General features: G+C 34.7%; 2 pseudogenes; both read left to right on the top strand.

The window, feature by feature from the left end:
- The first annotated feature begins 913 nt into the window (after nucleotides 1–913).
- LOC145791277 (protein CHROMATIN REMODELING 35 pseudogene) lies at nucleotides 914–1,853 on the top strand (annotated as a pseudogene).
- Nucleotides 1,854–3,709: 1,856 nt separating this feature from the next.
- Nucleotides 3,710–4,939, top strand: LOC145791276 (protein CHROMATIN REMODELING 35 pseudogene; annotated as a pseudogene).
- The last annotated feature ends 4,012 nt before the right edge of the window (nucleotides 4,940–8,951 follow it).

Here is an 8,951-nt window from a genome sequence, read left to right as displayed (position 1 = left end):
GTTGGCTGCATGCAAACATCGTGAAGCTTATCATCACTAAATCTTAAATATGAATACATATATATATGCAAGTATTTATGTCAAGCTGGCCCCGAAATCTGCATAGCACACCTTTCGTACATCCGGGACTGAATCGACACCAATTTAAACATTTTCAGACATGCGGAACAAACCAATTTCAAACATCACAAACTGAACTTCGACAAGGTGCATACTCTAACTACAAAAAATGTAATTCCAGATTGTCAAAATGAAAAACTAGTACCTATAACAAATGAATGGTGCAACTGGCCGCTTTCGAGAAGAGATTTGGATATGTTGTTCGCCAATTATTTTCAATCTTTTCCTTCCCTTTTATGAAAGAGCAAATCATACAAATTAGATCAAAGGGAAAATTACAGGGGTGGTGTACACATTTTGTTCGTTGTCTAATTTGAATCGATGCACTTTAAACTCCCTTAATTCTGACACTTCATTTTAAATTTCGTGGACAATTTTGGTCAAATTGCTAATGTTGTTTGTGATTTTCAGAACAAATATTGTAATGTCAATTGATTGAGATTATCTAAGTTGAGTAAAGTTATAAGTTAACTAAAACAAAAAGTACACATGCCACGTATATGCATATTTTCTGATAGAAAACAGTGAAGAGTTGTAATCAAATCGACGTAATTGAAACAAAAGTTCACAATTGACGATGCAAAGCGAGGCCATTCAAAATTCGTGCAAAACAAATGACACAAAGTCAAAAGTACATGGGCTGCTGAATTGATCCCAAAAAAAATTCAGCGTATTCCTTGGTAATGGATTTCATTTGTTTACAAACATATGTACGAAACCAACTGGTAGCAAGTCTTCAAGGAGAAAACTAACATTATTGGTGTGAGGTGACCAATATCCATCAGATGCAATGATGACAATTCCTGCAAAGTATTCCAATCAATATTTACAAGAACTCAAAGAAACGGCTTCAACATGTAGTTGTTAACCTGAAAATTTTGCGTAAACACAGACAACAAAACGCATAATTTCCCAACACATACAGATTTTGAAACGGTCAAAAGCAAGGACACACATCAAAATTTTGCATTTAGTTCACACAGCTTACAATTGAAATAATTATTTATACAAGCAATAAATACATAATTTCCAGAAAATTGAAGAAGAAGGACTACATTTTGTTTTTGATTTAGGGCTGAAGGACTATATGCACATACTTTTATGAAGGCCAGACTACAAAGGACAAGGAAGCAACTGAACTATTTCATGATGGGATTAAACTATCTGGACATGATTCTGCTGTCACTAAAATTGGTGCTCATCCCAGGCACAAAAAGTAGATGAAACCCTAACAAGTTGAGGACTTCAATTTCCTACTGAGCAACTTGGTTGCAGAGAATCGAGGTGGCTGAATCATGGCCCACGCTCCAGGCTCTCAAAAAACTTTGATGACAATTACTTTTATACGGAGTTTTCTGTCCAAGTATCCCCATGCTAGACCACTAGCGGTGCTGCCAAGAGGCATTCTGGCTACATGAAAGAAAGAGTTCTTCACATGGCAAGTTAAGGACATTCCACTGTATGACGTCTACTATGTAAAAGCGGATAATCGAGCACAGCACCTTCGGGTGCTCAAACAGTGGGTAGATCAGAGAAGAATACTTTTCCGGGCGTACAAGCAAGTTTCTTCAATTGTATGTGACAATGAAACAAACAAGACTGTCGCTGCCTACGAACAAATATTACTAACGTACCCATCCATTCTCATTCTGGACGAAGGTCATACTCCCACAAATGAAAATACTCATTTCGTGAACTCGCTCAATAAAGTCCAGACAACCCGCAACTCCTGAATAACAATTGTGATGACCCTGTTCAGTATTATGTTAATTGATCTTTATTATGAATATGATTATATGTTTGATAAGATTTTGAGTGACATTTACATGAATATATCTGGTTTTGAATTTCTATCTATTCATCGTAGGAATATCTATTCAACTTACTGTTATAAACTGAAAATTGAAGGCCTTATCGGTCATAGAAACCGAAATTGACTACGCCTTTGTGATTAGCGTAATTTTTAGAGTCTACGGTGAAATTTAATTGAAAATTGATTCGGATCAAAAAAATTAGATTCAGAATGATTAATTAAGTGCCATTAATTGGTTATAATCAAATTTGATTAAGTGGGGCTATAAAAGGGCCATTATACACTCAATTCCTCTCTTTTTATTCAACTTGGCAGAGATTGTTCTAAGGAAAGCGAGTAAGGGTCGGCTAGAGAGAGAGAGAGAGAGAGAGAGGGAAACAATTGGAGATTTGAGCAAGAGGCTTGGAAATCTTGAAGATTAACTCAAGAATTGGCTAGAATTTGGGTGTTTTGAAGCTCCTAGGTGAGTAAATTCATAGATTTTTGTTTGTAACCTTATGAATTCAAACTTGAATGGTAATCAAGAACATGAATTGAGTTAGTTTTGATGAATTGGGAGTCAATATACACATGCATGTAGGAGATTGCCATGAATTGTATGTTTGAGCTTGAAATTTGCATGAGCTAGCATGAATAATGTTGAACATGGAGAATTGGACACTAATCTTCACATGCATGCATAATTTTCATGGGTTCCATAATAATAAGTGTCATTTGCATGATTTGAAATAGAAATGAAGTCAAAAATTTGCATACATGTTTGAATATGGAAGATATGGAGCTCATATGAGGGTTGAATGCATGAGCCTTGATTATACTAAAGAAATGTTGATTAATTTTGAAGATTGGACCATGATTTTGAGCGATTGGCCTCATATTGTTTGTGTACTCATGATATTTAATGTGTTTCCCTATTTTGGTACCTTAATTCAAGCTTTGGAGCCTTTGAATGCAAGTTTGAAGCTCAAGAACAGTTCTGGAAAACCCAGAATTCGACATGTCCGCTCGAGCGGGGAAAGCGCCGCTCGAGCGTGAAATGCAAGCTCTCAGAACTTTTTTCAGACATGGGTGTCCGCTCGAGCGGGGGACCATGTAGTGAGACTTCAGCTCGAGTGCCTGAATTCACGCTCGAGCGCAAAAATGAGGCAACCAGTACTTTTGCAAACCTAATGGGTTCGCTCGAGCGGGGACCCCTGTTTTAGAAATTTTGTAAAAGTGTTCTGTGTTTCACTTTCCGTTCTCTTTCACTTCTAAGTACTCTTAGGCATGCATTGAGCATTATGAATGAATTAAAAGGATAAGAAGAAAGCCTAAGAGGGATGTATGAATTAAGAACGAATTGAACCGTTTGTGACCCATCTGTGTTATGCAATGTGTAGGGTCGAGCTCAAGGGTGAATACACCGGCAAAACACTATGAGTAATATCATAATAAAGATATTTTGAAGTATGTTATTTGTCCAATTACTTACTTCCCTATAAGTCTTATAAGTTTGTTAATTTGAATTGTGGACAAACGTTTGCTATACCATATGGTTGGGCCTAAGGCCGACTGACATGAATGATAGTTTGACATGAATGATAGTCTGACTCAAATGATAGTCTGACATGAATGATAGTCTGACATGAATGATAGTCTGACTCGAATGATAGTCTGATATATCAATGAATGGGCCAAAGGCCGTATGACATGAATGAATGGGCCAGAGGCCGTTGGACATGAATGAGTGGACCAGAGGCCATATGACATGAATGAATGGGCCAGAGGCTGTATGACATGAATGAATGGGCCAGAGGCTATATGACACGAAAGATTGGGCCAGAGGCTGTATGACATGAACGAATGGGCCGAAGGTCGTTTGGCACGAATGATTGGGCCAAAGGCCGTTGGACAGGAATGATTAGGCCCAAGGCCGTCTGTTGTACATTGTTATAGTGTATCTTCTTTATTCGATATTATTCACTGGGCTTTCGCTCACGCTCATTCATGTGTATGTAGGTGAGCCAAGGAATGTCCAAACCCAACCTCGGTGAAATATGTGGGAAACAATCAAGGTTTTGAAGAAACAATCAAGGTTTTGAAGAGTCAACCCATCGTCTCACGCACGAGACTTGTCTTCGCCTCTTTTGTTCTTTTGTTATAGTTTTGTTATGTTGGCGAAAACATTGGATCGCTTTTGTAAATAAACTTTGGGTTTGACTGACTTGGACTTGAATGATCCTGTATATATAGTTTGTATGTTAACGTCCCTTTGATGTGAGTTATTAACGAATACTTATGTGAAATGTTATGATGTGCATATAAGCAGAGCTCTATGGACAAAGTTTTAATTTTGCTTCCGTTTAGCCCCTTTACTCTGATGAGTTATGTCTTATATGGTTTGAGGCTGTAGGTAATCTCTCGATTACTGGCTGGTTATGTCCTTAACCCATAGAGTCGGGTTCGAGTCATGACAACAGCTACTTTTCTCTTCAAATATAACTGTTATTCAACAGAAAGATGATAATTTCAAGAGAAAGGTAACTGTCATTCAAGAGTTGCGTGCAATGATAGGCAAGGTTCTCCATTTCTACGAATGAGATTTTCTTCATGAATTGCCTGGGCTTGTTGACTTTTTTGCATTTCTTCACCTTAGCCCAACAACTGTGCGTGAAGTTGAAGAACTGAAGAACTTATTTAAGAATTTCAACATCACCTGGGATGGGAGCACACTCTATGTGCACGCAAAGCTAAGATCTCTCCTAAAGAGTTCACCTACAGACACGTCAACCACAGAAAGAGAGGGCATTGATGATACCCGGATGGACCACATCTAAGAGAAGTTGGATATCAAAGAAGGACTGGAGGCAAACTTTTTCCTTAATCTGTTAGGCTTGTGCGAATTAGGTGGGCGAGAAGGTATTGGTTTTCAGCCATTATCTCCAGCCGCTTAAGTTGTTGGGAAGGCTAGCCATGAAAGTGAAGGGTTCAACTCTAGGAAAAGAATTGGGTGTGAGGAACGAATAGCTCTCTACAAAATTTGAAAATCGTCATCCTCATTTCAACTCTTTCAATTGGCTTTCCTATTTTTTAAGTTCAATACCGTCAACTATGCATGAACTTCAGCACTGAAACAAACAATTGTTTCCTGTGTTACGTAGACTCGATACGGGTGTCGAGTGCGGGTATGTATCTACAGGTCCGACTCATTAAATCTTAAATTTAAGGGTACGTGGACTTAGAAAAAAATATCATATTTTTATATTTTTGATCTAATATGTGAGATAAAATGGTACTATATGTAACTTACAATGTCAAAATGACATTTATAGTAATTTGACAATAATATGCACATATAATAATTGTGTTATATAAAATTATATAAGAAGTATCCGTTAAAATGTATCCGACACATATCTCATACCCTTATCCGACTCTCGGGTGTCCGACATGGGTATTTGATCTATTTTGAAGAGTCCGTGTAACATAGGTTGTTTCTAAACATAAGTTCTGGCAATATAAAATCACCGAGTACTACAAAATTGAAAACAGAATTCAACTAAGTGTGCTAGACGTTGCTGAATCAAGATTACTCATTGTTTATTTCTCGAGTTTTTTCTTTTTGCTTTTTTGGGTACTCTAAAAAAAATTATTTTTCCCGTGCCAACATTACACAAATATTTTTTTAAATCTTTTTTGGTTATATATAACCTAACAAGTTGGCCGTGTAAATGCATAACACCTTTTATGCTTGTTGCTAACTACTATGAAACTTATGTTCAACTTGCAGCACTGATAACAGAGGGAAGAGTTCCTATTCAAAAGGGAGAAAATACAAAAATCGAGTACAGAACAGTTCCTATTGGGTCAATTTGGGGTAGCAGAGAGAAGAGTTCCTATTTGAATAGCACAAAATACCAAAATGGAGTACAGAACAGTTCCTATTGGGTCAATTTCGGGTTGGGTTTGAAGGTATATGCGAATGAAAGAAGACAAAGAAGGAGATAGAAAAAGAGAGAGCGCGAAATAAAGGGCATACCAACCGGAGAAGACAAAGCGATGGTGGTGCTCGATTAACCCTTGCAGTTGTGCTCCAGCGACAAAAATCAATTTCAAAAAAGAATTTATGCATCCACTTTCATGGCTAGCCTTCCCAAGAACTTAAATGATTGATGTTCGCTAAACTCTAATAATTAAGCTTGTTCCTTCAATATGATTTTTGCCCTCAAATATTTTTCTCTGTAAAAACCCTACAGCTACAGAAAATGGAACAACGGAGAGACAGGGAGAGAGACAGACAAACAGAGAGAGAGGGTTCGAGATGGAAGAGAGACGGACGGGCCGAGGGAACTTACACCTTTTCTGAACACTTACGCCTTTTTTGAAAATTTTATACTTTTTCTGACAACTTACACCTTTTCTGACTTTACTTACACCTTCTTATGAAAAGTTACATCATTTATAAATTAATTTTGTTCATAAAAGTTACACCTTTTCTTGGAACTTACACTTTTTGTAAAAACAAAACTTACACATTTTCTGAAGTCACTTATAGCTTTTGTGGAAAAACATACGCCTTTCGTGAAAACATGACTTACACGTTTTGTGAAGTGACTTACACCTTTTGTGAAAAAACATACACATTTTCAGAAAATTTACACCTTTTATGAAAGAAATTGTTTCATAAAATTTACACATTTTGTTAAAACATTCACCTTTTCTGAAAACTTATACGTTGTAGTGAAATTACTTACACCATTCCTGAAAAATTATACCTTTTGTAAAATATTTTTTTTCCAAAAATTTACATCTTTTGTTCAAACTTACACATTTTCTAAAAACGTAACTTACACCTTTTACGAATTTACTTAGATCTTTTGTGAAAAAACTTATACCATTTCTCAAAAATTACACCTTTTGTGAAATAATTTCTTTCCAAAAATATACATCTTTTGTTCAAACTTACACCTTTTCTTAAATCTTACACCTTTTGCTGAAAATAGTTACACCTTCTCTGAAAAGTTACTTCTTTTGTGAAATAAATTTTGCATAAAATTTACACATTTTGTGGAAACTTACACATTTTGTGAATCGAAGACTTACACTATTTTTGAAATCATTTACACCTTCTGTGAAAAACATAAACCTTTTTTGAAAAGTTACACCTTTTGTGAAATAAATTTTTTCATAAAATTTACACATTTTGCTAAAACATACATATTTTCTAAAAGTTTACACCTTTTGGTGCAAATACTTACACCTTTTTCTAAAAAGTTACTTCATTTGTGAATTAATTTTTTCCATAAAATTTACACTTTTTATTGAAAGTCACACATTTTTTGAAAACAAAATTTACACCTTCTGTGACATTACTTACATATTTTGTGAAAACATTTACACGTTTTTTGAAAATTTACACCTTTTATGAAAAATTTGCTTTCATAAAATTTATACCTTTTGTGAAACCTTACACCTTCTCTGAAAGTATACACCTTTCAGTGGGAATACTTACACCATTTCTGAAAAGTTACTCCTTTTGTGAAATTATTTTTTCATAAAATTTACACCTTCTATTGAAACTTACACCTTCTGTCAAATAATTTACATCTTTTGTGAAAACATTTACAGCTTTTTTGAAAATTTACACGTTTTATGAAAAATTTCCTTTCACAAAATTTACACCTTTTGTTAAAAAGTTACACATTTTCAGAAAGTTTACGCCTTTTGGTGGAAATACTTACACCTTTTCAGAAATAATTTTTTTCATAAAATTTACACCTTTCATTGGAACTTACACATTTTCTTTTCACAAAAGTTACAACCTTTGTCAAATAACATACATCTTTTGTAAAAACATTTACACCTTTTTGAAAATTTACACCTTTTATGGAAAAAGTTATAAATATTTTCACAAAAGATGTAAGTTATGGCACAAAAGGTGTAAGTTCTAATAAAAGGTGTAAATTGCATGCAATTTTCTTTTTTCACAATTAGAGTAACTTTTTAGAAAATGTGTAAATATTTTCCCCAAAAGGTGTACACTTTCAGAAAAAGTGTAAGTTTTTAACAAAAGATGTAAACTTTATCAAAACATATTTTCCATAAAAGGTGTAAATTTTCAAAAATCGTGTAACTGTTTTCACAAAAGATGTAAGTTATGTCACAAAATGTGTAACTTTTGTTTTTAGAAAAGGTGTAAGTTCTAATAAAAGGTGTAAATTTTATGAAAAAATAATTTCACAGCAGGAGTAACTTCTCAAAAAATGTGTAACTTTTTAACAAAAGATGAAAACTTTTCCATAAAAGGTGGAAATTTTCAAAAAAGATGTAACTGTTTTCACAAAAGATGTAAGTTATGTCACAGAAGGTGTAACTTTTGTTTTTATAAAAGGTGTAACTTCTAATAAAATGTGTAAATTTCATGGAAAAAAATATTTCACAAAAGGAGTACATTTTCAAAAAAGGTGTAAGTATTTCCACCAAAAGGGGTAAACTTTCAGAAAAGGTGTAAGTTTTTAACAAACACTACAACATTTTCTTAGTTTAGTGACATTTGAAAGTGCCACAAAACTATTCTTCTAATGACATTTTTTGGTCTTGTGGCATTTTGAACAAGTACCACTTCTATCGGTGCCACGGTAGATACGAGTGCCACGGTAGATACTTGCAAGTGTCACTGCACCATCATGGTTAAAAACTTTCAATGACATTTTAATGTCATGGTAGATATTATTTGTGGCACTATCAAGTGCCATTAAAAAAAGAGTTAGTGACACTTATAAGTGTCATTACACCATCAAAACTAAAACCTTTCAGTGACACTTTAATGTCATGGTAGGCACTATTCGTGACGCTATCAAGTGCCATTCGTGACGATAATTCGTTGTAGAATAATTTGATCCGTTCTTGGAGAGACTCGAACCGCCAACCTCCCGCACCATAAGCCTTATACACCACACTCTTCCCATTATACCTCTATAGCACCATATGATTATATATGCAACATATATTATTTATATAGTACATACATCTATATTAA

This window comes from Camellia sinensis, chromosome 5, assembly GCF_055761805.1.
Source record: "Camellia sinensis isolate YWXY chromosome 5, ASM5576180v1, whole genome shotgun sequence".
NCBI lineage: Eukaryota > Viridiplantae > Streptophyta > Magnoliopsida > Ericales > Theaceae > Camellia > Camellia sinensis.
This window is presented reverse-complemented; position numbering and strand designations above follow the sequence as displayed.